At 47.8% G+C, this 27,592-nt stretch overlaps 1 protein-coding gene and 2 pseudogenes across 1 annotated transcript in view; 1 reads left to right on the forward strand and 2 right to left on the reverse strand.

The window, feature by feature from the left end:
- LOC105501925 overlaps positions 1–16,384 on the reverse strand; it is a 31,270-nt pseudogene extending 14,886 nt beyond the window's left edge.
- A 6,184-nt stretch (positions 16,385–22,568) lies between these two features.
- ANKRD11 (ankyrin repeat domain 11) overlaps positions 22,569–27,592 on the forward strand; it is a 145,886-nt gene continuing 140,862 nt past the window's right edge. Inside the window, exon 1 of the mRNA XM_011927988.1 lies at positions 22,569–22,653. The gene's annotated coding sequence lies outside the window, so the exon portion shown is untranslated. The remainder of the gene's footprint in view (positions 22,654–27,592) is intronic.
- On the reverse strand, positions 26,434–26,814 carry LOC105501873 (annotated as a pseudogene).

Below are 27,592 nucleotides of genomic sequence, written 5' to 3' on the forward strand. Positions count from 1 at the left end.
GCCTCCCAAAGTGCTGGGATTACAGGCGTGAGCCACCGCACCCAGCCACGAATCTGTTTCTTAATGCGTCTTGGTCATAGGTCATCACTTTTCACCCCTATTTGATTCATCCAGCTTGTATATCTTTACATGTAAAAAAGGGGTGTTCCCGCTCTTAAGAATTGCATTTGTCTTGCTTGCAAAAACTGGTCAAAAAGGCTTAACAGGTCTGGTAGCCTTCTGGGTGCGGAGGGTATTGCCTAAAGAATTTTACATGCGTGGCAGGCAGCTGGTAGGTGTGTGTCTGGCATCCTTCCCCGTGGGTGGTGCTGACACTTGGGGTGCAGGGTGGTGCTTGCTGTGGGAATGGGAACACCCTTTGTATCTCTTGTCTCTTACTGACTGGAAGGCGTCTGATGCCTTGCAGTGCAGGTCCCAATTTGTGTGTATGTTTTTAAAGTATGGAATGCTTCACAAATTTGCATGTCATCATTGCACAGGAGCTATGCTAATCTTCTCTGTGTTGTTCGAATGTTTAGTACATGTGCTGGCCAAAGCGAGCATGTCATCCTTGCCTTGACTGTGAACAAGTTCGATTTGAAATGCTTCACATTTAAGGCCAGGTGCGGTGGCTTGCACCTGTAATCCCAGCAATTTGGAGGCTAAGGCGTGCAGATCACTTGAGGTAAGGGTGAGACCCTGTCTCTACTGAAAATATAAAAATTAGCTGGGCGTGGTGACACATGCCTGTAATCCAGGCTACTTGGGGGGCTGAGGCAGGAGAATTGCTTGGGCCTGGGAGGCAGAGGTCACACTGAGCCAAGATTGCACCACCGCAGCCCAGTCTGGATGACAGAGCGAGATTCTGTCTCAAAAAAATAAGAAAAAAATGAAATACTTCATTTGAAAAATTTCCTGGCTAGAGGAAAAATCCTTGCTTATGTCTGTAATGAAAGAGGCAGAGCCTGGGTGCTGTGGTGAGGTGTTCAGTGACAGTGATAGTGTCAGGGCCTATGGGAAGTGGTGGCTGGCTTGTGCTGTAAGGGGCAGGAGCACTGGAAGCTTGCCAGGCCATGATGGGGTTGGAGTGAGAATGGGGCACACACCTTCCTGCCACTGGGGAGCAGGGGAAACAGCAGAACCTTGCTGTGAGTGTCTGGGGTCCAGCAACATTCCTGGTGGGTGATGGGGAGGAAAGGACTAACCGCATCAGCACCTAGCCTTTGTGGGACACAGGCCTCCTCCCTGGAGTTTCAGCTTCATCTGGAAATGAGTCTTTGATGCGTAAAACCATTCCTGAATGATACCGTCCAGCTGGTGGAAACTTAGATTTGTTTGGACCTAAAAGCTAGAGGTACTGAGAGAGAAACAGAGGCAAACAGCATGTGGGGGAAGCTGTGCATAAAGGAGTGTTTGTGGGATTGCCTTTACTCAGGATCCAGTTCAAGCCAAAATGGAGGAAGAGTCTTGATCTCTACAAACAGGTGATTTCTGAGACAGATTCCAAAGCATTTTCTAGAGAAGCTCTACTGCGTCCCTCCATCAAATTCAAAACATTGTTGCTGATTATGTTTTGAGAGTGTAGAGTTAGAGTGTAGAATATGGAAATGAAATCCTTAGTGAGGAAAGCGTTGACATGACCCGGCATGTTCGCCAAAGCACTGGCACTGGTGCACGGTGCGTCGGCAGCCGGGGTGTCCTCCCTCTGCTGAGCCTCCTTCTGAGCCCTGCCGCCTTTCCCTTGGCCCTCAGTGCACTGCATCTGTGTGCCGTATGCTCACTGTGCATAGACCTTCTTCATGCTGATGATTCATGTTTATTACTTTTTAAAAAGTTTATTTCTTGGATCTTAGTCACAGCTAACCTTGATTTTGCTTTTTAGTACAAGGAGTTTTAATTTCTAGATCAGATTTGAGTTTGAACTGAGGTCTGGTGACTTTGGGAAAGGTCTTTGCATGGATGATGGGGGAAGTCGCCTTTTTGGTGAGTGCCGTAGTTGACTGTCACCTTGCCATCACAGAGAGATACCTGCTTGTGGCTATGGTTCAGTTATGGAGGGTATGTTTAATTTTTTAAGAATCAGGTTTGCGGATTTTTTTTTTTTTTTAGGCGGAGTCTCGCTCTGTCGCCCAGGCTGGAGTGCAATGGTGTGATCTCGGCTCACTGCAAACTCCGCCTTCCAGGTTCACGCCATTCTCCTGCCTTAGCTTCCTGAGTAGCTGGGACTACAGGCGCCCGCCACCATGACCGGATAATTTTTTATATTTTTAGTAGAGGCAGAATTTCACCGTGTTAGTCAGGATGGTCTCGATCTCCTAACCTCATGATCCGCCTGCCTCGACCTCCCAAAGTGCTGGGATTACAGGTGTGAGCCACTGCGCCTGGCCAGGTTTTCATATTTTTTAATGATTCTTTTTCTGAAGTTTTTTTCCTGACTGCATTTGTTGCTGGGTGATGGAATATATTCTGACATTGGATGTGCAAGATCTTAAAAACATCTGCGTAATAGAGTCTGTGTAAGAGAGCCTGTGTTGAGAAGTTCTGTAGCCTCTTCAGAATGAAAATTCATGTAAATATTTTAGAACTTTACTCCAGAGGCTTTTAGCACATGCATAGCGCGGAAACTTTTTTTTTTTGAGACGGAGTCTCACTCTGTTTCCCAGGCTGGAGTGCAGTGGCACGATCTCGGCTCACTGCAAGCTCCGCCTCCCAGGTTCACGCCATTCTCCTGCCTCAGCCTCCCGAGTAGCTGGGACAACAGGCGCCGCCACCATGCCCGGCTAGTTTTTGTATTTTTAGTAGAGACGGGGTTTCACTGTGTTAGCCAGGATGGTCTTGATTCCTGACCTCGTGATCCACTTGCGTAGGCCTCCCAAAGTGCTGGGATTACAGGTGTGAGCCACCGTGCCTGGCTGCAAGGAAACTTATTTTTTGTAAACCACAATGCGCACTCTCTTTCTGTTTTGACTGTGACACACACAGCCACACCAGGATTCGTGCACACTCAAGCATTGCCACAGAGCCACAGATGTGCCTGTTGATGCCACATGGATTTATTTTCTCTCCTGGCAGGCTTGGAGGCAGGCGGTCCCCTTTCTGTAGCCCCTTGCTGGGTGGTGCTTGGGTGTCCTCTGGCTTCTCCAGGGCTCTGCCCACGTTGCTGTGAGTTGGATTTTTTGGGGCCCTTAGTTTGTGCTTGATGTTTTCTTTTGCTTTCTTCCTTTCCCTCTTCCCTCCTCCTCCCCCTGCTTTTGAGACAGGGTTTTGCCATGTCATCCAGGCTGGGGTGCAGTGGTACTCACAGCCTGGTGCTCACAGCTCACTGCAGTGTTGACCTCCTGGTGTCAAGCAGTTCTCCCACCTCAGCCTCCTGAGTAGCTGGGGCCATAAGTGCATACCACCATGCCCAGCTACGTTTTTATTCTGTTTTTATTGTTATAAAGATGAGGTTTCACTATGTTGCTCAGGCTGGTCTGGAACTTCTGGCCTCAAGTGATCCTCCCACCTCAGCCTTCTGGGATTACAGGGATTACAGGTGTGAGCCACCACACTGGCCCTAGACATTTTCTGCTGGTCTGCTTTTCCTAGTTCCACTGTTATTTTATCCCTCCTCCCCAGGGATCATGTACATTTTACATGAATATATTGATAAATTGTTCGTTTTTAATCGCAGCACACTGAATTCTTTCAGAGGAAGCCTCCTGATGTGAACTGCCGTTGTCGCCTTGAGGACTAGAGAAATAGGAGGAGGCAGGGAAATGGTTGCAGGTGAGCACTGGGTTGGAGGTTCTGTGTTTTAGACCTCAGTCCTGAAAGGCTGTGATTTCCTCTGAGTCTCTGATTCTTTGTCAGATTCCTCATGAGAGCCAGGTCACAGATCATGGAGTTAAGGTAGTGGGTTGCCGCTCGGCCCCCACACCTGTGAGAGACACAGGCCTCCTGCTGTGGGTGTGTGCAATAGAGCTGGAGTCCTTTACTTCTCCGGAGGCTGCCTGTCAGTCTAGGTCAACTGCACTGTGGGTAGTGTTAGAGTCGAGCTTACAACTGGCTCTGTTGGTGATCATTGGGAATGAAAACATTCCACAGAGTTCTGAGGTGTGCAGAGCTGTGTTGAGAACCCCTTTGGCGTTGTGTGTGAGTGGTGTAGATGAAGAACAGAACAAGCTTTTCTTTGCTGATTGTATGGTTGTGTTTGTTTGCAACCTCTATTGCTGAGGCGCTATGGTGTTTCAGCTTCATCCTAAACATCACATTGCATTTTAGGTGGATTTCTCACCCTTGTCCCTGGATCACTGTTTGACATGGAGAACTTGGACTAAATGTGTATACAGGTAGTCCCTGACATAACGATGGTTCGACTTAGGGTTTTTCACACTGGGTTTATTGGGAGATAACCCCATTGCAAGTCAAGGAACATTTGATTTTATCTCCTTAGAAGTAAGATCATTAATTTAGTGTTGTCTGCTTTTAAATTTTTATATATTCAGAGGTCCTGTCTATTTGTGCTTAGGATTTAGTTGTCTATACTGGAAAACAGCATTTTCCAAAAGAGTTTTCTGTTTACTGAAAGCAGTGGGATTTACTTGAACCTTCAGTGCTGCAGGTAGGAAAGAAGACGCTGACTGGGACTGTGCGTGCACGTGCATTTGAACAGTGTGCTATGCGGAGGGAGTTTCCCATTGTGATCTCTACCTTCAATGTGAACGGGAGAATACAGTTCTTTTTTGTTTGGTTTTGTTTTTCTTAAGAGCAAGGTTAAATTTGTTTGTTTGTTTGAGGCAAGGTCTTGCTCTGTCGTTCAGGCTGGAATGCAGTGGTGTGATCATGAACTCCTTGACCCAAACCGTCTCCCATCTCAGCCTCTCTAGTATCTGGGATCACAGGGATGCACCCCCGCACCTGGCTGGTTTATTTTACAATTTTTTATAGAGATGAGATCTCACTATGTTTCCCAGATTGGCCTTGAACTCCTGGGATCAAGCAGTCCTCCCACCTCGGCCTCCTAAATGCAGTAACATTTGATGACTTGAGATTTGAATACTTTAATTTCAAAGGGACTGTGCTTGGTTCTTGGGGACAATGCCTTCCAAACTGTGGATCATGACTCATTATGTCTTATTTTAGAAAATTTTCTTGGATGGACACGGTGGCTCATGCCTGTAATCCCAGCACTTTGGGAGGCCCAGGTGGGTGGATCACCTGAAGTCAGGGGTTCAAGACCAGCCTGGCCAACATAGTGAAACGCTGTATCTACTAAACACACACACACACACACACACACACACGCACACATACGCACACAGATTAGCTGGACATGGTAGCACATGCCAGTAGTCCCAGCTACTCGGGAGGGTGAGACAGGAGAACTGCTTGAACCCAGGAGGCGGAGGCTGCAGTGAGCTGAGATCACACCACTGCACTCCAGCTGGGTGACAGAGTGTCCTCTCCCAAGGCCATAAAGATAACTTCCTATGCCTTCTGCACATTTTGTACTTTTGCCCTTTGCATTTACACCTTTAATGTATCCTAAATTGATTTCTGTGTATGGTGTGAGATAAGAAGCCAGCTGTTCCTAGTCTTCATGTAGACACCAGTTGTCCCAGCCTCCTGGGCTGTTGTCCCGGCCTCCTGGGCTGCGCACGCGGTTCATGGACCCATCTCCAGTGTCCGTACTGTGTCCGAGCTTGTGTTGCCTTGCTGGCCACTGGACTTTCCTTGGGACACTGCCACCTGCCTTCATGGTGGACTCTGCCTGGTGTTGGTTTCTAGAAATGTAATGGACTTGTGTATATTCATCTTATATTTTGTATCCCGGAATTTTTCTACAGATGAGGAAACTAGGAATGATTTTAACCATGGCTGCCCGACTCCACAGCCCCTGGGCCTAGTTTGCATCATGCACTCCCCTGCACTGACCCACAGGAGACTGAACTGGGCACAGCGTCGAGGCGCAATGGAGGGTGGGTTGCTGGAGCTGGGAGTGGCATTAGGAGCAGTAGAGAGGCACGGAGTGGATGCATGGGAGGTGCAGAGGCCAGAGAGAAAAGAGTGGCCAGGGCAGCACAGCCTCCCTACCATACAGGAAGAGCCAGAGAGAGCTGGTCGGAGGGACAGCGTCTCTAGTCTTGAGTCCACAGCTTTCATAAACCCCCTGGACATCTGGGGAGTGGGCTCTTGGGAGAGGTGTCAGATTGGAGAGAGCTCTGGAGGACTGTCTCTGGAGGACTGTTTGCTCAGGGGAGATGGTGGCGAGCTGGGGAGTGAGGGGTTGCTCAGTGAGAGAGTGGGAGGCACCGAAGAGCAGACAGGAGAAGAGGTGAATGAGGAGAGAGGAGAGGAAATAGGGGAGTGGAGGAGTCAGTGGGAGGCGGGAGGAACCGGCCTGTTTGCCGCACTGGTTTGGGAACGTGAGAGTGAAGAAAATCGATGTTGAGGCAAACAATACAGTCTTTCACTTCTTGGTATTTTTTGGTGGCTTTAAAAAAATTCTGTCACGGGATACATAGCATCATGCTTGGTTCCTGGATTGAGAGTCCACTGTTGCCCCGCTTCATAAGTGGACATTCCTTTCTTCTCTGTTTCTAGGTTAGAAGGTGTGTGCTGCATTTTCAGTGATGGGTCTGTTCTCAAGGAGTCTGGCTCCATTCCTTTACCTGTTGTGAAAATGGTCGCACACAGGCTGAGGCCTTTTGGGTGTGTGTCGTCGTTTTCTTCTGTGACGTCTCCTTCCTCGTATGTCGCTTTTTAGGAGATTGGGGACAAGTGCTCTAAATTCATCAACTGTGACCATCTTTTGTTTAAAGGAAACTGCTTTGAGTTTCCTAGTGTTCTCTGTTTTTAAAAGATGTGGTTGATAAATGTATATTAAATTTTATTCAATTAGCTTAAGAAAGTAGGTAAGTTTATTTAAGAGCAAAACACAAAACTTTTGGCATACCATTGTTTAACCTTAAATGACCTCTGACAATTGTCTAGTTATTAATTCCCTCACATTTACCTCAGGTGATTATAATAATTTTATTAAAACAGAAATATAGTAAAACTTTTTTGGTATTTGCAAGTATCCTCCATTGACTTGTCAGTGTTAAGAGTTACTTTTTATTTTGTATCTGAAGGAGCAACTCAGAGGACTAGTTATTCCGGGAAGAAGAGCTCTGACGGCCATGCCCCTGCATCTTCCCTTTCGCCTGCTTCAGTCCTGCTCTTGCGAACAGCCGTCCTGTTTGCTCTGTCCCGACACCCAAGGCAGACGTCGCTTGAGGCTCTTGTATAATTCTTGCTGTTAGAGACAGTGGTCTTTTCTGCTTGAATTTCTTGTTGATGAGCGTCATCTGTCAGGAGAAACTTGGATTATCTTTTTTCTTTTTTGAGACTGAGTCTTACTCTGTTGCTCAGGCTGGAGTGCAGTGACACGGATCTCGGCTCACTGTAACCTGCACCTCCTGGGTTCAAGCAATTCTTGTGCCTCAGCCTCCCGAGTAGCTGGGACTAGAGGAGTGAGCCATCATCCCCAGCTCATGTTTGTATTGTTAGTACAGATAGGTTTCACCGAGTTGGCCAGGCCAGTCTCGAACTCCTGACCTCAGGTGATCCACCCGCCTCGGCCTCCTAAAGTGCTGGGATTACAGGCATGAGCCACTGTGCCTGGCTGAATTATCATGTTTTAATAGAAGAAAATTTTAGTCCACTTTCCCAAATGGGGAATCTTTCCTTTTGCTGGGGGGCCTGCAGTCAGATTGTTGGAAGAATGTGTGGCCCTGCAGAACCCTGTGCTCTCAACAGCACCTGCTGGGCTGGTAGGCGTGCTCAGCACAGCTCCGGGACACAACTGGCTGTCCTGGAAACTTGCAGTGATGTAGAGGTGATGGGCGGCACCAGCACGTTGAACTGAATGTGGAAGTTGAAGTGAAAAAGGCTTCCTACTCCTTGAGTGGACAGACCGAAAGCACATGTGTGTGAAGAGCTAGTGACTGTGGGCGTGTCAGTTGGTCTGTTCCTTGAGTGGACCGTCAGTTGGTCTTGGGCTCCCGGCAGGACAGAATGAAAGCACATCTGTGTGTGAATGTGTCCGGAATTGGTTCCTTCCGCTGGGTTCTTGGTCTCGTGACTTCAAGAATGAAGCCGCGGAGCCGCGCGTTGAGTGTTAAAGTTCTTAAAGATGGCGTGTCTGGAGTTTGTTCCTTCAGATGTTCAGATGTGTCTGCAGTTTCTTCCTTCTCATGGGTTCGTGGTCTCTCTAACTTCAGGAGTGAAGCCGCAGACCTTCACAGTGAGTGTTACAGCTCATAAAGGTAGTGCGGACCCAAAGAGTGAGCAGCAGCAAGAGGAAAGAACAAAGCTTCCACAGCGTGGAAGGGGACCCGAGCTGGTTGCCACTGATGGCTCAAGTGGACAGCTTTTATTCCCTTATTTGGCCCCGCCCACGTCCTGCTGATTGGTCCATTTTACAGAGCGCTGATTGGTATGTTTATAAACCTTTAGCTGGATAGAGAGTGCTGGTTGGTGTGTTTACAAACCTTTAGCTAGACAGAAAAGTTCTCCAAGTCCCCCCCTGACCCAGAAGCCCAGCTGCCTTCACCTCTCATGAAGAGCTGGTGGCTGTGGGGGCGTCAGTTGGTCTTGGGCTCCCGGGAGGACAGACCAAAGGCACATGTGTGCATGAAGAGCTGGTGGTTGTGGGTATATTGGTTGGTCTTGGGTTTCTGGCAGGTGAGTGTTTGCACCTGGGCCTGCACCCTGCTTCACCCAGCTGTCCGCATGGGCACTTCAGGTTGTCGCGGGTATTCTTGTGCCTTGGTGCAGTCTCACCAGTTAGAGCATAACTTCCTCAGGGCAAGGCTGCCCCAGACGCCCGGGGTGCTCCCTGCGTCTCCATCCAGTGCTTTCCTGTCTTAGTTATTAGATGCTCATCAAACACGAGGCCACTAGAATGTAGAAGACCTTGGCTAGTGTCCTGAGACCTCATGTGTGTGGTGTGCCTGTGTGAGTCTGTGCCCATCCCACATGCCACTCTTTAACAAGAGCAGATTTTGGACCCCAGAAGACATCTGTTGTGGAATTTATAGGCACGGACTGTTAGGCCAACTTTCCTTCTGCTGATGAGAAGCCAGTCGCATGCTTCTGCAGCCTCACCGTGACAGGTGGGGCTCAGGTGGCCTGGGCAGCGGTGAGACACAGGACTGCGTGGTGTTGCTCCTCCTGGCTGCAGCAACTTTTCTAGACTATTTTTATGGCTTTCTTTATCAGACTGAGTCTTTCCGACTTAGGTGGAGAAGAAGGGTATAAGAATTCTCAAGTTAGAGAAGAATTGCTTTATGGTCATTATTTCTACAACTGTATGGTTGGGAGTTTGGGTGAGGAAGGGCTAGATCAGTGATTTTTTAAATTAGATTTACTTGGAAAACATTTTAAAAATTGCAGCCTTTACCCCCAGACACATAGAATCCATAGTGTCTTGAGGTGAGTATGTGTAGGGCACACCGTGGGTGAGTGGCATCTTGGAGGCACTGGGGTGCAGCTGTCGTGTGGCCCTTCTCTTGGTCCTGTTTGCATTTGGGGCCTGTTGTTTATTTCTAGTGGGTGGTGCGGGCCAGGCAGGGTAGATGGGCGTCCTCCCTTCTCCGTAGTGACACACTGGGCGCATCTTCTCAGAGTAACCAGCTGGGAGCTGGAATCTTCTGTATTTAGAGGCCAGTGTCCTGTCCGTGTCCCCCTCCCCTTCATACTGTGGTCAAACCATCAAATGTTACTAATATCAGATGTCGACATAGCTGTTTTCTTAGGAGTTTTGGATTCTGAGGCAGAGAGCAGCCCTCTTCTCTCCACACTGGGACTCTGGGGCTGGAGAAGGTGGCGTGGCCAGCCCCCATGTCCAAGCCCGTTCCTTCTTTCTTGCGCTCATGCTGCTCCTTTTGGGAGAGGCCTTTTAGTGTTGCTGGAGCTGGGACTGGTGGCCAACGCCGTGTTTCTGTTCTGAATGGTATGTTTGAAAACCTGTCGGTGGTAGTGAAGTGGAAAGAAAAAGGAGTCTGAACTTGGCATACTGTTGGGTTCCTGTGCTGTCAGGAAGTGGAAAGTCTGCAGAGGAGAAAATGGACACTTTCTTCTAGAAATGGACTAATTAACTTGCAGTTTAGCAGACTGAAAGAGCCTGGAGCATTCCATATGTTAGGGCCGAAGGATCCAGCCAGTCATGGCCACTCAGCTGGGCCTTGTAATGAAACCCTCTTGAAGGGGAGGTCTCCTTACTGTTTTCCTTTTTCATTTCTGAATTACTCTTGTCCATAAGCTCGATCTTACGGTGAACGTCCATCTGTTCCAAAGAATTAAGCTGAATGGATCAAAAGGGTAGAATGCTCAGAGGCCAAGGGACAGCTGTTTTTCTTATGGCAATGCTTCTACATAATGTATTGTGTGTGTCATTATATTTTGTGTGACATTATAATGTGTGTCCATATATTGTGTGTGTGTGTGACATAGGGTCTCACTCCGTCACCCACGGCTGGAGTGTGGGGCCGTGATCAAGCTCCCTGCCTGGACCTCTCAGGCTCAAGTGATCCTCCTGAGTAGCTGAACTCACGGCCATGTACCACCATGCCTGATTTTTTTGTTTTTTGTAGGGATAGGGTCCCACTGTGTTGCCCAGGCTGGTCTTGAACTCCTGGGCTCAGACCATACCGTGATAGAGTGTGAATGGGGGTGAGTGCGTGATTGGTAAGGTTTCAGGTATGGTGGTGACATAGTATAAAAATATAAAAACCATATGTGTCACTCTAGAGAATTTGAAGAATATTGAGAAGTATCAGGAAGAAGGTCAAGACCTGAGCTTGGCTTTGAAGAATGAATAGGCGTTTGCCAGGTGGACACAGTGGAAAAGGGCTTTCTAGGAAGATGGAGAGGGACCCTCCTGAACTGGAAGGCGTTTGCGGTTGCTCAGAGGCTGGGGAGGCAGCCAAGTGGTGGCACTCAACACAGTTCATGCCACGGCGATGGGTCCTGAGGTCACAAATAGCGGCTACCAGCCTGGAGAAACACTGGAGTGTGTCCCATGTAGGGCTGGGAGCTTTTGTCCTGTGAAGCTTTTATTTTCCAGGGGTGTGTGTGTGTGTGTGTGTGTGTGTACTGCGTCACGATGTACAACGTGAATATATTGCTTGTTAGCCCAGTGACTTCTGCACACCAGACTGAGGTGTCAGTAAGAAGTGAATCAGATGTGGCAGATTCTCGCCTTAGCACTGTGGGCAATAAGTTGATGATGTGTGTGGCTGGAGGTGGAGATAAGTAAGTTGTTATGATGATGCAGGTAAAGAAATACTGAGACACTCTTGAACTAGAAATCAGGACGTGGCCGTAGGGAGGAGTGACAGTGATGGCCAGGAGCTGGCATGGACAGGGTTTATAAGTGGGCTTTTCATAGGGAGGAGGAGGCAGCTGGTTTCTGGCTTGGAGGCTAGTTAGAGAGTGGTGCCCTGCAGCAGGGTGGGGGATATAGGAAGGAGTGGGGTGAGGGCTCTGTATGTGCACAACCCGTGTGAGGAGAGCTGAGCTCTGTGGGAACATTGTCTCTGATTGACAGCGTCTCTGGTTGGACATTGGTGCAGTGGATTCAGTGGGTTCAGCTCTGATTGGCAGAGCTGAGATTCAGCAGCAGGTTGTTAAAGCCAGAGGCAGATGAGAGTGCCCAGGCAGTGGCTGAAGACGTTGAGGGAGGAGGTGGAGGTAGGAGATCTAGCAAGTGAAACAAAATGGAAACAAAGTTTACAAGAGAAACTGGGAATGGTGGAGCGGAAGCCTGGGAAGAGAGAGTGGTTTGTAGGTTCAGTGCTACTGCCAGACCATGTTAGATGAGTGCCAATTATGTTCCGTGTTTCTCACAAGAAACATGGAGGTGGCATCTCTTCAGGGCTGTTGTGGGGGTCGGATGAGGCGATGTGTGGAGAGCGCAGAGTGGGCATGCGTGGGTGTGTGATCACCATGGTGTGGCCAGTGGTGGTGGTGGGAGGGGCAGCCCCTCAGCAGGTGGCTCTCTCTTCAGCCCGTGCAGTCTGCCAGGACTCTTCCAGACACGGGCCGTGTCGCTGAACAATGCAGAGCTGGTGCAGACGTGGGTGAAGATGTTCATCCAGTCGCACGCACCGGCCAGCTGGCTCGTATTTATCTTCTGTACTTTGCCTTTGCTGCTTGAGAGTTCTGTAAACAATTCTTAATAAACAAAGAGGCAGGTTTTATGTGGAAACTTCTGGGAGAGGAGAGAATTTCACCGAATGCAAACAGGAGGAAGGAGCAGATGTAAACCCTGGGCGTCCGGAAGCAGGGTTGAGTCAGCGGCGCCTTGGTCTTAGAAGGAGGCTAGGATGGATAGGTTGAGCCCGGAGTGGCCATTTCTGTTTATCCGCCTGCGCACCCACTTCCAAGGCTTACAGGGGCTTCCTTTGTGATGTAGGAGGAAGCACAGTGGTAAGAGGAGAGCACAGGCAGGGCTGACGAATGTGATGACTCTCAGAAAGAAACTGTGTAAGGTCATGTGTAAGGAGCAGACTCCCTTTTGTCTTAAGGAAGAAAGAGAATTCATTTTGGTGATGTTTCTTTTATTACAGTGGCCAGCCATCAGGTTGCGTTAATAAAATGGAAAAGTAGTGTTTCAAGATGGTGGACAAGTCTAGCTGGGCAGGGACAGAGCCTGCAGTGTGGAATGCTTGCCAGTCAGCCATTCATCCAAGGGGCATTTGTTGACTTTTGTCCTTATTAAAGGACAACGCACCTGCTGTGTACTAGAACGACTGAGCATGAGAGTGAGAATCCCACGCTTCAGGGATGTTGCTGTTCTCTCAGAAGCTGTGTAGTCCCTTCCCTCCCCCAACCCCCATTTACACTCTGTTCATTGCATCTTAGACGTTGAGCTGTACAAATCATTGTGGGCTCATATTCTAAATCAAAAGAACACTACACATTCAGGGACAGTGGTGTATTTTTATTTGTTTTTTTTTTTTTTTGAGGTGGAGTCTTGCTCTGTCGCCCAGGCTGTAATGCAGTGGCATGATCTTGGCTCACTGCAACCTCTGCCTCCTGGGTTCAAGTGATTCTCCTGCCTCAGCCTCCCGAGTAGCTGGGATTACAGGCGCCCGCCACCACACCTGGCTAATTTTTGTATTTTTAGTAGAGACGGGGTTTCACCATGTTGGCCAGGCTGGTCTCGAACTCCTGACTTTGTGATCCACACACCTCGGCCTCCCAAAGTGCTGGGATTACAGGCGTGAGCCACCATGCCCGGCCTATGATAGTGGTGTATTTTTAAAGGAAAGAATGTTGTGTTGGTTATTGAAGAAGTTTGTTTATTTATTTATTTAGAGATGGAGTCTTGCTCTGTCACCCAGGCTGGAATGCAGTGGCACAGTCTCTGCTTACTGCAAGCTCCGCCTCCCGGGTTCACACCATTCTCCTGCCTCAGCCTCCCCAGCAACTGGGATTACAGGCGCACGTCGCCACACCCGGCTAAATTTTTTCTATTTTTAGTAGAGACGGGGTTTCACTGTGTCAGCCAGGATGGTCTCGCTCTCCTGACCTTGTGATCTGCCTGCTTCAGCTTCCCGAAGTGCTGGGATTACAGTCGTGAGCCACTGTGCCCGGCCAAATAATTTTATTTTAATTAATTAATCTATTTTTTTGAGATGGAGTCTTGCTCTGCCGCCCAGGCTGTAGTGCAGTGACACGATCTTGGCTCACTGCAACCTCTGCCTCCTGGGTTCAAGTGATTCTCCCACCTCAGCCTCCCGAGTAGCTGGGATTACAGGCGCCCACCACCACAGTTGGCTAATTTTTGTATTTTTATTACAAATGGGGTTTCACCATGTTGGCCAGGCTGGTCTCAGACTCCTGATCTCAGGTGATACATCTGCTTTGGCCTCTCAAAGTGCTGGGATTAGAGGCATGAGCCACTGCACCTGGCCGATATTGAAGAATTTTAGACCTTTCAAACTAAAGAGGTTTTAAAAAAAATGTCAAATCAGTGCCCTTGTTTTATTTCCCCCCCGTAATACTTCAAAGTAAAAATAATCATTTTAGAAAAACCTGGCATCATATGATTACTAGACTTTCTTTTTTTTTGGAGGCACGCTCTGTCTCCCAGGCTGGAATGCAGTGGCACGATCTCAGCTCACTGTAACCTCTGCCTCCTGGGTTCAGGCAGTTCTTCTGCCTCAGCCTCCCGAGTAGCTGGGATTACAAGCATGCGCCACCACACCCAGCTAATTTTTTTGTATTTATTGTAGAGATGGGGTTTCGCCACGTTGGCCAGGCTGGTCTCAAACTCCTGACCTCAAGTGATCCTCCCGCGTTAGCCTCCTATAGTGCTGTGATTACAGGCGTGAGCCACCACCCCGGACCCTAGACATTTCAATTACGTCTTTTCTACTCTCAAAAAAGTTTTAAGAAAAACTTGTATGGTTCTGTAAGTTGTAGTATGTAAGAGGTTTACAGTTCCATATAGAGATTTGGATCAATTTTGAAAACGGAGTTGGAAATCTGATAGTCCCTGCACCGAATCCTTAGGCCACCTTGGGAGTGTTGCTTTTGTAAAGATACTATGTCTTTTGATCCATGAATGTGGGATTTTCCCCCCAGTTATGTAGGTCTTCAGTTTCTTTCCACAGTGTTTTGTGGTTACAGGGTGCAAGTTTTACACTTCTTTGGTTAAATTTGTTGCTAAATATTCTTTTTGATGCTGTTTTAAAAGGAAATGTTTCCTTCATCTTTTTCAGATTGTACATTGCTTGTGTATGATGATGATACAGCTGACTTTTGTATATTGATCTTGTATCATGCACCTCTGCTGAGTTGATTGACTGACTGATTGAAGACCTGGTTGTGTACCAAGAGATGGTTCTTCATGGAGTTGTATCTGATTCTGAGGTTCCTGCTTAGCAAAAGACAGGCTGGTAACAGGTGTCCTGACGTCCGCCGCCACTTGGATTATTCATTTTGTAGAAACAGACAGTGAGTGTTGGGAGAGGTCACACATAACTAAGTGATTGTTGAGTAGGAGCTTCACACTGAATGAAACGGCCGCTTCCCGGATTTCTCCATCTTCTCTGTTTCCCAGTGTCCATGACGCTGATCATAAAATGGTGAGGCCAGCAGTGAGCTCCAGAGACAGGTAGATCACAGTGTATTCATGGTTTCTTTTGAGTTTTGCCATGAGAGTGTGGTGCTGATTGGAATTCTGTGGATTACTAAGAGCTAGAAGTAAATTGGTCACCTGTGTGCCTGATTTACACTTTCTGAAAGGTTGGTCTTATGTCTTTGTTGGTCAGGATTTCAGATGTGTGTGTGTGTGTGATGTTTAAGTGACCATCAGAGCTTCTCATTCCCTTTCAAGGCTTGTTTTAGTGAAGCCAAGCAGGGAGTTGGCATTTGTTGCTCAGGGAGCTTGTGAACTCCGCCGGCGCTGGCTGGGGTTCTGTGGAGCGTGGGGAGGCAGGTGCTGCTTGGGGTCCTGTGGAGGTGGGCCTTCTGCCGTGGGGAGGCAGGTGCTGCTTGGAGTCTTGTGGAGCCTCCTGTGGGAGGGAGGCAGGTATGGCACAGTCCTGCATTGTCTGTCCTTCCTGCAGCTTCTCCTGGTGTGTTATTGGGACTCTTCTCCCTGTTGGCTTTTGCGTCACTTTCTCTAGTTTGATTTCATGCCTTTGTCCTCCTAATTTTCAGATATTTCCCAGTTTCTGATCTATAGCTTCCTTTTTGTTTTCATTATAGCTGTGTGTCTGTTTACTTTCAAACACAAACTGTTTTTGCCATTCCCCTGGATCTGGTGAGGAAGGGAAGGTTCTGGAAGGAGTTGGATGCCTTCTCTGAGGACTGAAGGTTCTCTTGCCTTCCATAGTTGGCTTTTGTTCTTTAGCAAAGGAGTTTGATTCCTATCAGGTCAGGCATTGTGGAAAGGGAAGAACGGTTGTGTGAAATCATTTCTTCTCGTTCTCATTCTGCATTCATCCATTTTGCACCTTCTTGTGCTAAATGGTATAAAGAGAATTGTTTAGGAACATTAATTTTGTTTCCTGTTTCATTTTTCCCTGTAGTAAAAAGAAACATTTGCATTGAAGAAGGAAGCCTGGTTTTCCTTCTAGCTCCTCCCCATGCTCACCTCAGTTCTGAAGTTTGCTTAGTTGCCTTTATTCCCTCCAGCCTTCTCTTTCACTTTAAATCAGAGAAAACAAACAAGTAGCACCCCACCCTTAAGAAACACCAAAAACAGGAAACAAATAACTGCACCTTCTCCGCCCTCAGCCCAAAAAAAACAAGGGGGCGGGTGTGTTCACTGGAAGGAGGCCAAGGTTAGGAGACTCGCCTGATCAGAGTGATAGGTGGCCTGTCCGCACCAGCCGGCCTTGGCGTTGGGGGCTCCTGGCACCATTGTGGGAGTGGAATCCAATTGGTTGTGTCTTTTTGTGACTGAGAACTAAAATGAGATGAGGCTGGATCCTAGGTCTTCAGTGTTCCGTTTAAGCACTCTAGAGTTACATTGTACGGAGATTTTTAAGCCATAATAATAGCAGGTGAATATTCATGGATGTTACATTTCCAGTTTCAAGACTGACTGTGGTGAAGAGTGTGGGCTCTGGAGCCAGCCTGGTTTCAAGTCTTGGCCCCACATTTAGTCAATGTGAGCTTGACTAAATTTCTCACACCCCTGGGGCCTCAGTTTTCTCATCTGCAAAGGGGAGATAATAATGATACCTACTTTGTGGGATTATTGTGAGGATAAAGTGAGTTGATAGTAGATAAAGCCATATGAAATTATCAATATTGGACTTTCTTTTTTGGACTTTTTTTTTTTTTAAATTTGAGCTTTTTTAAAAATAATTTGTGTCTTCACTTAGAGTTGTAAGAAATCCTTGCGAGCCCCTTGTACACTTTGGCCGTCTCCTCCTCTCTTCCAGTGGTAACGCACTGGAGAACTGTGCCCTTCATAGAACGTCACAGCCGGGATGTGGACCACGGTATCGCTGACCAGTCTTAACTCAGGAGGTTGCCTGAGGTTTACTTGTACATGTGAGGGAGAGAGACTGATTGATTGATTGGAGTTCTCTGCAGGTTTGCCACTGGGGGCTCCCATCCCCGCCGTGTTGCTGTACTGAATAGTTCCACAACCGCAAGGATCTGCCCTTTGCCCTTTTCTAGCCATATTTGCCCCTTCCAGCCCATCTCCCCACCCTGGTCCCTAACTCCTGGGAACCACTGATTTGTCCTCCATTTAAAGAATTGGTCATAAGAGTGTCGTATACATGGAATCATAGAATTGTGACCTTTTCAACTGGCCTTTGGCTCAGTGTAATGTTTGCTCCGTTTGCTGCTGAGTGGTCTGCGTGGTGTGTGTGTACGGCAGCTTAGTATCTGTCTACCCATTGTGAGAAACACACATTCACCCGGCCAAACCCAAAGAATGGACTTGGAGACACACAGAACAGCGGAAGTAAGACTTTCTTCTTTTTCTTACTTTCTTTTTTTTTTTTTTTTTTAAGACAGAGTTTTGCTCTTGTCACCTAGACTGGAGTGCAATGGCGTAATCTCGGCTCACCACAACCGCCACCTCCTGGGTTCAAACGATTCTCCTGCCTCAGCCTCCCTAGTAGCTGGAATTACAGGCATGCACCACCACGCCCGGCTAATTTTGTACTTTTAGTAGAGATGGGGTTTCTCCATGTTGGTCAGGCTGGTCTCGAACTCCCAACCTTAGGTGATCCGCCTGCCTCAGCCTCCCAGAATGCTGGGATTACAGACATGAGCCACTGTGCCCGCCCAGGAAACAAGATTTTTAATGGCAGTCTTGCAAGATCGGGTGCCTGGTAGGCAGGCACACCCGCAGCAGTCACAGCAGGTAGCTTATCTCCCAGCATGCATGTCACTCCCCCAGTTCCTCTTTGGTTGGGTGCTATGGGGTTGCAGTCTTCCCGGAGGTCGCCTGAGTTTCGTTATCCCCCTTATAAGGTTGTACCCCGTCCCCTTACCTGCATAAGTTTTTATTTCCCAGTACTGAAACTTTCTTCCCGTTTGTGGGTTGACCCTCCTCTGCATTTTGTTCATTATTGTGGCCTTCCCGGTGTGTGAGCCATGCGGTTTGTTCCCTCCGCAGGCTGGCCGCCAGTGCGCAGATTGATCACGCCTGGAAAATGGACCTTAAAATGTTTTCTTACGCCATCGAAGCACATCTGGGCTGATTCCAGTTTCTGGTGCTTATGAATAAAACAGCTATGAACAACTGAGTGGGGGTTATGGGACCATTTTTGACCTGTAGTAGTGGTGGGCTCACATGGCTGAGTCGAGTTAGGTCAGGCGCTGAGTGCCTGCTGCTGCACGTTAGGTGTTTCTGCCTGAAAGCAGCAGGCACCATCTTGTCCTTTTCGGGTTCACTCTGACCACACATCTCATACTTTCTCTGTGCATGTATTTGAAGTTACTGAAAAGGTATATATCAGGAAAGCCGCAGCTCTGTACTAGTCTCTTAAAACCCATCCGTGTGCTGCTGTCCTCACTGGGTTTCGTGAAAGGAATGTACAGCCGCCGTTGTGTGAGAAGTAGGGAAAACACAGACCTGACCCTGAGACAGGCTGGTGTGACTGCCGTTTGGAGCCCAGGCTAATGGTGCTGCTTAGTCAGCCAGTGTCGGGGGCAGACGCCCATCGTCAGTGGCTCCCCTGTGGACCCTCCCACTCAGCCTAAGGCGAGTGAAAATTATCCTTGCATACGGTCATGATTGAAAAAGTGCTCTGGCTAACAGCGTTTTGAGACCAAGGCCAGTGTAGGGACCAGTCTTTGCTAACATGGACTCCTGGGCTCTGCGGGTGTTGGGAGGGAGCTGAGGGGCCTGAGCTCACAGCTGTGAAACCAGATTGGCCCTTGGTTGTCTGAAGGGGCAGGCGGTGTGGGGCAGCCACAGGCCTCATGGTTTTTCTTTGCTGTCGGTTGGAGTTAGTCAGTGTGGATAAAAAGAATTGCTCATCTTAGCGGACTGAAGACTATGGTTAGCAATTGTGGATCTCCTGATTGAAAAAAGTGATAATTGATGTGCCCTGATATGAAGAAAGAAAAACAGAAAAAGTGATTAAGGTGGGAGGGAATTAAACATTCATAGAGTTGTGTAGGTCACAGTCTCCTAAAACTTGTGATTCTCTTAGGAGAGAAAAGAGAGATTCTGTAAAAAAACATTAGCAATCTTGAACTTCCATTCCTTTCCAAAAATAAGCCTCAGGTCTGCCCAGCTTCCTTCCCAGGGAGGCTGTCATTCTGTTTCGGACAGTGCTTGTGGCCCTGACTGTTGAGAGCCTGCATAAAGCAGCTGTCATGCAGCAAAGCAAGCTGATGACGTTGGAAGAACTGGGGTGCGATTGGGTCCGTGCGAATATCGTGTTATTACTTGACAATGGTTTGGATATTTATTCTTAGACAGGGTCTCAGTCCCTTGCCCAGGTGGAGTGCAGTGGTGCCATCCTAACTCACTGCAGCCTTGGGCTTCTGCGCTGACGTGATCCTCCCACCTTGGCCTCTTAAAGTTCTGGGATTATAGGTTTGCCCTGGAACTCTTTCTTCTTATGTAACTGTAACTTTTTACCCATTGATTGTATTAAATAATTTTCTTTCCCTATCCCTAATGTGGCAGCTAGCCCATTAAAGGAGTTGGTGAGAGTAAGGAGTCTACAGTAGTAAGAGAAATTTAAAACCTTGCATTGCTCCACCATTCGGAGAGAACTGCCATTAGTGTTAAAAATATCTCCTGGTTTTTCTAACACAGAATGCGTGTAGCAGACGTCCTCAGCATCTGGGATTATCATCTTGTCCTGTTGCCATTTCTGTAGGTAGAAGCATCTCCCTGTTGTTTTACCTGAATTATGGTTTTGGTTGTGCCTATGTGCCGACCCTCACCCCCACCTCCAGACATGGACGGGTGATGGTCCCATCCCTGATTCCCTGGTCCCATCATCACACACTGACTCTTCCTATCTCCGTGGTCTCTGTCTGCACTCGGCCTCCACAGACCTGTTGATTTCTGAGTTGCTGTAGACATGAGCTGACAGTAAGAAGTGTCGCCTGGTGCTTGTCTGTTTGGCAACATAGCTTGTTTATAGTTGTGGTGGTGGTTTTGATGTGAACATGTATTCTAAATGAAGTTTTTTTCATACCTTAGAACATTTCCTTACTCGGGAGGCTGAGGTGGGAGGACCCCTTGGGCCCAGGAGGTCGAGGCTGCAGTGAGCTGTGTTTGCACCACTCCATCCCAGCCTGGGCAACACAGTAAGACCCTGTCTCTTAAAAAAAAAAAAAATCTGTGATGTTTATTCCAAATATTTTAGAGGCTCTGGATTGGTACTGTCTTCCAGAAATAATGGGATCAGTTACTGAGATTTTCTCTTAGTCAGAAAGAAAAGACCTTTAGACCAGAATTTTCTCTTCCCAACTTGCTTTTAATACCCTGCACGACCCTAAGACAACAGAAAACTTAGTTTTGTTTTACTTTACCTGATTTGGGCCCAGTTTTTTCATATATGTGAAACAGCAGTTGGATTAAAGCAGTAGTTCTCACTGGCGTGTTTTCCCCTTTTGCCGATATCATCTGGAGACATTTTTGGTTGCCAGGATTTGCTGGGTGGCCCTTCTGGCACCTAGGAGACCAATGCTGCTCAATCCCGTTGCGCGCTGAACCCAGATGCCAGTGGCACTGAGCGTGCGAATTGTTTGACTCACGGCGCTTTGAGCACCCTCAGGACTCGGGGGGTCGATGCTGGGGTTCCTTGCTGGCTTCCTGCTGCTGATACTCTTCCCCTCTCTGAGCTGTTTTACGGAGAGCTTCGTGGCACACTTTCTGCTTTTCACTGAAACCAGGCTGCTTATTCACGTTTATTTTTATTGAAGGATTGATTGAGGCTGGAGTACAGTGGTATGAGTAGCTCTGGTCACAGGAACACGCCACCATGCCCGGCTAATTTTTTGGATTTTTTGTAGAGATGGGGACTCACTGTGTTGCCTAGACTGGTCTCCAACTTCTGGGCTCAAGCAGTCCGCCTGCCTCAGCCTCCTGAAGTGCTGGGATTACAGGCGTGAGTCCGCACACCCAGCACACATTTATTTTTAATGGTCCTTGAGGTTAATGGTAGCTTTGAACAATCCTGTCCAGGACAGTAAGGATGGAAAAACCTCACTCCATCTTTGCAAAACACACATGTCGTGAGTGTTGCTCAGGAAACACACGATTCTCTTGGATGCTCAGTGCAGAGCTGGGGAACCTGCTCCAGCAAGCCCTGTCCTGGGAGCTGCCTTCAATCCTGTCTGCGCTTCCCTCCCTGGTTCTGCACACAAAAGTGTGTGGAGTTGGAGGAGAGCCTGATGTTTGGATGTTACTGAAGTAACATGGGTGTGGATTTTTTTTTTCTTCCCCCATTTAGACTGGTTTGTTTTGTTCTTGGAGCCCCCAGAGCTCTTCAGGGAGATTATATAGTTTTATTCAGCTGCTTTTTTTTTTTTTAAAAAAAGACAAGTCTTGCTCTGTCACACAGGCTGGAGTGCAGTGGCACGATCTTGGCTCACTGCAACCTTCGCCTCCCGGATTCAAGTGATTCACCTGCCCCAGCCTCCCAAGTAGTTGGGGTTACAGGCACACGCCACCACACCTGGCTAATTTTTGTATTTTCAGTAGAGAGGGGTTTTGCCCTGTTGGCCAGGCTGGTCTTGAACTCATGACCTCAAGTGATCCACCCACCTCAGCCTCCCAAAGTGCTGGGATTACAGGCGTGAGCCACCGTCCACGACCTTATTCAGCTTTTTAAAAAATGGTACTGCAGTATAATCTTTCCTCTTAAAATACTTAGTGGAAATGAAAACCACCTTATCTTGTTTTGCACCTTTTGTGTAGTTTACAACTTAATATGCTTCTTAAACTTAAAATTTGCCTTTTAAGGTAGGGCACGGTGGCTCATGCGTGTAATCCCAACACTTTGGGAGGCCGAGGTGGGCGGATCACCTGAGGTCAGGAGTTCAAGACCAGCCGGGCGTGGTGGTGGGTGCCTATAATCCCAGCTACTCGGGAGACTGAGGCAGGAGAATCGCTTGAACCCTGGAGGGGAGGTGGAGACTGCAGTGAGCTGAGGTTGCACCACTGCACTCCAGCCTGGAGGACAAGAGCGAAACTCTGTCTCAAAAAAGAAAAAGCCTTTTAAAAAACTGACCTTATTGGTAATGTTTTGTTTGTATGGCAAGACTACCCACTTGGTTTATTTGGTTTCTTATGTATGAAAAGCTCCAGAGCCTCTAAAATCTGGTTTTATGGTGATTTCACAAGATTGTATCAGTGTCATTTGCTCTGTTTTTGTATTGGACTTTGGATTTACCTTTAAGTTGTTGCAATTGCTGCATTTTGATGTGAAAGTATTTGATGAATGACGATAAGTTTTGGCCTTGGCACAGTGACTAAGAGCTGAGCAGTGGGTTGTGGGAGAGGAAGGGAGATGGAATAAACAGTGTGGACCAAGTGGAGGGAGACGAGAGCTATGAAAGAACTGAGGCTGAAATTATTATTGACATGAGCTAATTTCACTCTCTTGTTTCAGAATATACTCAGCCCTGCTCTGGGACACACCTCCATTGGATTTAAAAGACGGTCTTCATCAGCACTGACTTTCAGCTATGGAATCGGTAAATATTCACTGCATTCTCTATCAGTTTATGTTATTGTCATTGGTTTGGAAAAATAAGTATCAAAATAATGCATGAGTGTCCAGGCTGGTGTTCTTGGACTTGATAGAGTTTTGTCGAAATGTTTTGAATTTTGTTCTGGATTTCACTTAGTGTTTTCCGAGTGGTAACAGGTGAGCTTTTTTGGATTAATGAATGGGATCCTTGGTGTCACAGTGAGAAGAAATCTGCTGAAAAATTAAATAGGTTGTTAATAGCCTGTAAAAGTTTATTTCCTCTCGTCTTTCTTTAATTTTCTTCATCCTGGGATGGGCTGGAGATGACCGAGATCCCCCCGTGCTGTGTGTTGTGTGCTCTGCGCATGCCGTGTTAACTAACAGTTTGCATGAGGATTCTGTGTCCCGGGAGCTGTTCTGCTCTTGTTGGATCCTGATGGTCTCACCAGGTTGTCCTGTGCTTCTGGGCACAGTGTTGCTGCGGAGCCCTCTAGATGCTATTCTGGCTTTTCCTCGGAGCTGGAGGCCAGTGTGTGTGGTAGGCAGGTACGGAGTGGGAGCCTGGCTCGCCAGCCCTGACTCCTTGCCTCCTCCTGGGTGTGACAGGCATGTTTTTTGAGAAGAGGGGCAGCAGTCTCCATAAAGACTTTGGCCTTAGCTCTGACCAAGCACGTGGTGCTGTAGGGCAGAGTCCTCCCTTCTTTGGGAGATGCGTGGTGACTGGCAGGTTATTTTCTCTGATATGTGGGTTGACAGCAGTTGAAAAGAAAACTTGGCTAACTTAAATTTTCATATTTTGGCCAGGTGTGAGTCAGGATTTTAAAGTGAACAGTCCAAAGATACATGATGTGTTTTGTGTTGTTACTACCAGCAAACACGAAAGAGACTTTCCTGCCGCTTGTTTCGGGAGTTTCGCAGTTCGGTGTATCCGCCCTTCATCTCCGTCACCTAGAGTCAGGCCACTTGAAGATACACCTGACTGCTTTCTTTCATATGACTGAGTTCTTTCCTTGGAAATGGAGGTGAGGTTTGAAGGAAAGGGAATCATCTGAGATATCCCTGAAAATAGGTCTAGAATTGTCTTCTCTTAATCTGCGGGATGGTTCGCAGTTAGAAGGAAGCCAGCCTGGGTAGTGGGCGTGTTTGTGGGTCCGGTGAGATGTTTTTGAAGATCTGGAGGTGGACTGAGCCCGGCTGTGATCAAAGGGGTGCCATGGAGGGGCCAAGTACATGGGAAAAGGGGGGCAGCGATGAGGGAGCACCCCACACCCCAGGGTCTGAGCTGTGCTTCCTCGTGAAAAGGATACTGCTGACCTTAATGGATGATAAGGAAAAGCAAAATGCTGCATTTTCTTTCTTTTCTTAAAAAAATTTTTTTTTTTTTTGTAGAGACAGAGTCTCGTTATGTTGTCCAGGCCTGTCTTGAACCCCTGCCCTCAAGCAGTCCTCCTGCCTTAGCCTCCCAAAGTGCTGGGATTACAGGTATGAGACACCACACCTGGCCAAAATGCTGCTTACTAGTGTGAAAAATAAAATTATTAATAAACAATTAGTGGCCAGGCACAGTGGCTCACGCCTGTAATCCCAGCTCTTTGAGATGTGAAGGTGGGTGAATCACTTGAGGCCAAGAGTTTGAGACCAGCCTGGCCAATATGGTGAAACCCCATCTCTATTAAAAATGGAGATATTAGCCAGACGTGATGGCGAGGGCCTGTAATCCCAGCTAGTTGGGTGGCTGAGGCAGGAGCATTGCTTGGACTGGGAGGTGGAGGTTTCATTGAGCCAAGGTCACAGCACTGCACTCCAGCCTGGGCGACAGAGCAAGACTCTATCTCTGGGGGAAAAAAAAAAAAAAAGAAAAAATTATCGACGGATTCAGAATACATGCTTCTCTGATTACAGGGGAACAAGCTGTCAGCAACTCTGCTGACAAGATCTGGAATTGGCCTAAATGTCTGGCACTGTAGTGGATTGAGAAGAGTAGATGTACTGCTACTTAGGTTTGATGACGTAGGAAATGTTGGCATTTGTGACCATGCCACAGTAATAATCTAAGGTGTTTCATGCCATTTGTCACTTTTGTGAACTATAAATACTCAGTTATTGAATGTTGTCTTTGTTTGTCTGTGGTAATTAGATTGAATAAGATGAAGGCCCTTAGCATGAGGTCTGTTTTGGCCACCAGGGAGACTGCAGTGTTGCTGCAGAGAGGCCCTCCTGAGCAGAGATTGGGCGTAGTGTGGCCATTGGTGCCGTGACCCACATGGGCATGGGAGGACCTCCTGAGGACCACGCTGAGGCTTGTTCTCCATTGTTTTTTTTTGTTTTTGTTTTTGTTTTTGTTTTTTTGAGACGGAGTCTAGGTCTGTTGCCCAGGGCCTGGAGTGTAGTGGTGCCATCTCGGCTCACTGCAACTCCACCTCCCAGATTCAAGAGATTCTCCTGCCTCAGCCTCCTGAGTAGCTGGGATTACAGGTGCTTGCCACCATGACCAGCTAATTTCTGTATTTTTAGTAGAGATAGGGTTTCACTGTTGGCCAGACTGGTCTTGAATGCCTGTTTGCCATTGTTTTATCTGGCATTAAAATGCAGGGTTTGAAAAAGAGAATAGCTGGCCAGTTGCAGTGGCTCCCACCTGTAATCCCAGCACTTTGGGAGGATGGGGTGGGTAGATCACTTGAGCTCAGGAGTGCGAGACCAGCCTGAGTAACATGATGAGACCCCCCCCGTCTCTACAAAAAATACAAAAATTAGCCAGGTATGGTGGCATGTGCCTGTGGTCCCAGCTACTTGGAGAGACTGAGCGGGGAGGAAGGATCACTTGAGCCCAGGAGGTTGAGGCTGCAGTGAGCTATGATCGCACCACTGCACTCCAGCCTGGGCCACAGGGTGAGACCGTGTCTCAAATAAAGAAAGAAGAAGAATTTTCCAGGTTCTCTAATATTTTTCATTGGTATTTGTGTCATTCTTGTATTTCACTTTGATGACTTGAGGTGGAATGTGAGCAGTTTAGATGAGATCTACAGTCGCTTCTTCAGTATGCGGTGCTGTGCTCTTTTCTCCTGTCGGGCATGACTTAGGGGCCCAGCTTGGATGGATTCTAGGCTGGTCCTGCCCTGAGATGGGGCCAGATGTGGCCGCAGTGACACAGGGTCCCGGACAGCCTGTGTGTGCTGGTCTGGCTGGTGCTGGCTCTGTGGCCCTGGCCCCTCCCTTCCACTCTCCAAGCCTCAATCTCCTACCCAGGACAGTGGTCACGGTCATACCTACAGTAAAGACTTCCTTAGAGATTAAATAACACTTTACAGAAATAAAACTGCATGAAAATAGAGGCTTTAAAACAATTTGAGTTTGTAAATTGTTTCTCCAGTATGAAAGTCGTTGAAGCTGACATCTTTCTTGGCAAAACAGAATGGTTAGTCCTCTCAGGCGGTGAGGCTGCGTGGCCCCCAATGACCCCAGCATGTGGTGTCCAGTGAGTGTGGCCTTGAGCGACAGCAGGCTGCTGACCCTAACAACATGTAGATGCTCCATTTATGCTTGCTGTGAAATGGGACTTTCGAATTACGTTTCCAAAACGTTGGGGGTTTGAAAGTGGTTTGTTAATGATAGCAGAGGCAGTGTTGTTCATATGAAAGGAGGCTTGAACTTAATGTTTTACATTTTTAATTGACGTCTGTGTTTAAGATAGAAAAGTAATCAAGTTCTGTCTTGCTGAAATGTTGAACTTGTTTTTTTTTTTCCCAATTTTATAACTTGATTTGATATATTTGACGATCAGCGATTAGTTCTCATCCACATGGACTGTCTGTAGATTTTTGAAAGTGGTAACAGGTACATAGGTAACCAAAGTATAGAGCTTGTTTGTTGAATCTTCATCCTCATTACGTTTTCTGGACAGCCACACACGGATTTGGTATGGGACATTCCTTATTCCTTTGGCCCAGACAGCTTTGTTGAGCCTGGTATCAATGCGCACATCTGGAGTTCCCATCTCCTTCATGGCAAATTTCCGAATCTCTGTGAGTGCCTGAGGGGCACGCTTCTTGAAGCCCACTCCATGGATGCGCTTGTGAATATTGATGGTGTATTCTCGGGTCACTACCTCGTTGATGGTAGAACGGCCCTTTTTCTTCTCGCCACCCTTCTTTGCGGGAGCCATTCTGCCGGGTCCAAGTTGGAAAACTGAAATGTTGAACTTGTAAGGCAGGTACGATCGTGTGCCTCAGTGTCCCCGAGTGCGCAGTCTGAGCAGCTGTGCCTACGGCCCGTGTCCTTGAGGGTGTGCAGGCCCATGGTGGTGGCTAGGCTAGAAGTCTGCTCAGCCAGAGCCGAGCCCCCTCTGCTTGCTGTTGGTGTGCTGGGGTCCCTGTCTGAGTGGCCAGGTTGGAGGTAGGGAGGGGCAAGGCCGCTGTCTTTGTGCCGCCCTCCTGCCTCCCCCCAATCTGGCCTTGAAAGCAGAGAGAGGCTCTTCCTGGGCAGGCCCCCCTGCACCCTAGGGCATGGTGGGGGTGCAGAGTCTCCCTGGCACCCTCACCCCCTGGGGTGCTCATTGGCTGTGAGATGCCATTCCTGGTGCACCTTCGGGGTTGTTCCTGCCACGGAATGCTCCAGGGGTTCTTGGGGCTGCGGACAGCCACAGGACTCGACTTGCAGACCTGTGAGAGATGTGTAGGTGCGGATGTGAGTTCATTTCCATTTTCAACTCAGTTTTTGCTGGGATTTAGAAACAGATAACACCATACTTCCATTATTATCAAAGACATATGCGTGATAATTATGCCAAGGTAAATAACTGCATTGTTTAGTAGAATGAGTCTTTATTTTAGAGTTCTGAGGAATTATCTGTGGCTAGCCTTCTTTAAACTGCAATAACTTACAGAAGATACAGTGTCATTTAAGTTAGACTTGTTCATGTGAAAATGGGCACTTGTGGCTGAGTG

Source organism: Colobus angolensis, unplaced genomic scaffold (genome assembly GCF_000951035.1).
Source record: "Colobus angolensis palliatus isolate OR3802 unplaced genomic scaffold, Cang.pa_1.0 Scaffold76, whole genome shotgun sequence".
NCBI classification, from domain to species: Eukaryota; Metazoa; Chordata; class Mammalia; order Primates; family Cercopithecidae; genus Colobus; species Colobus angolensis.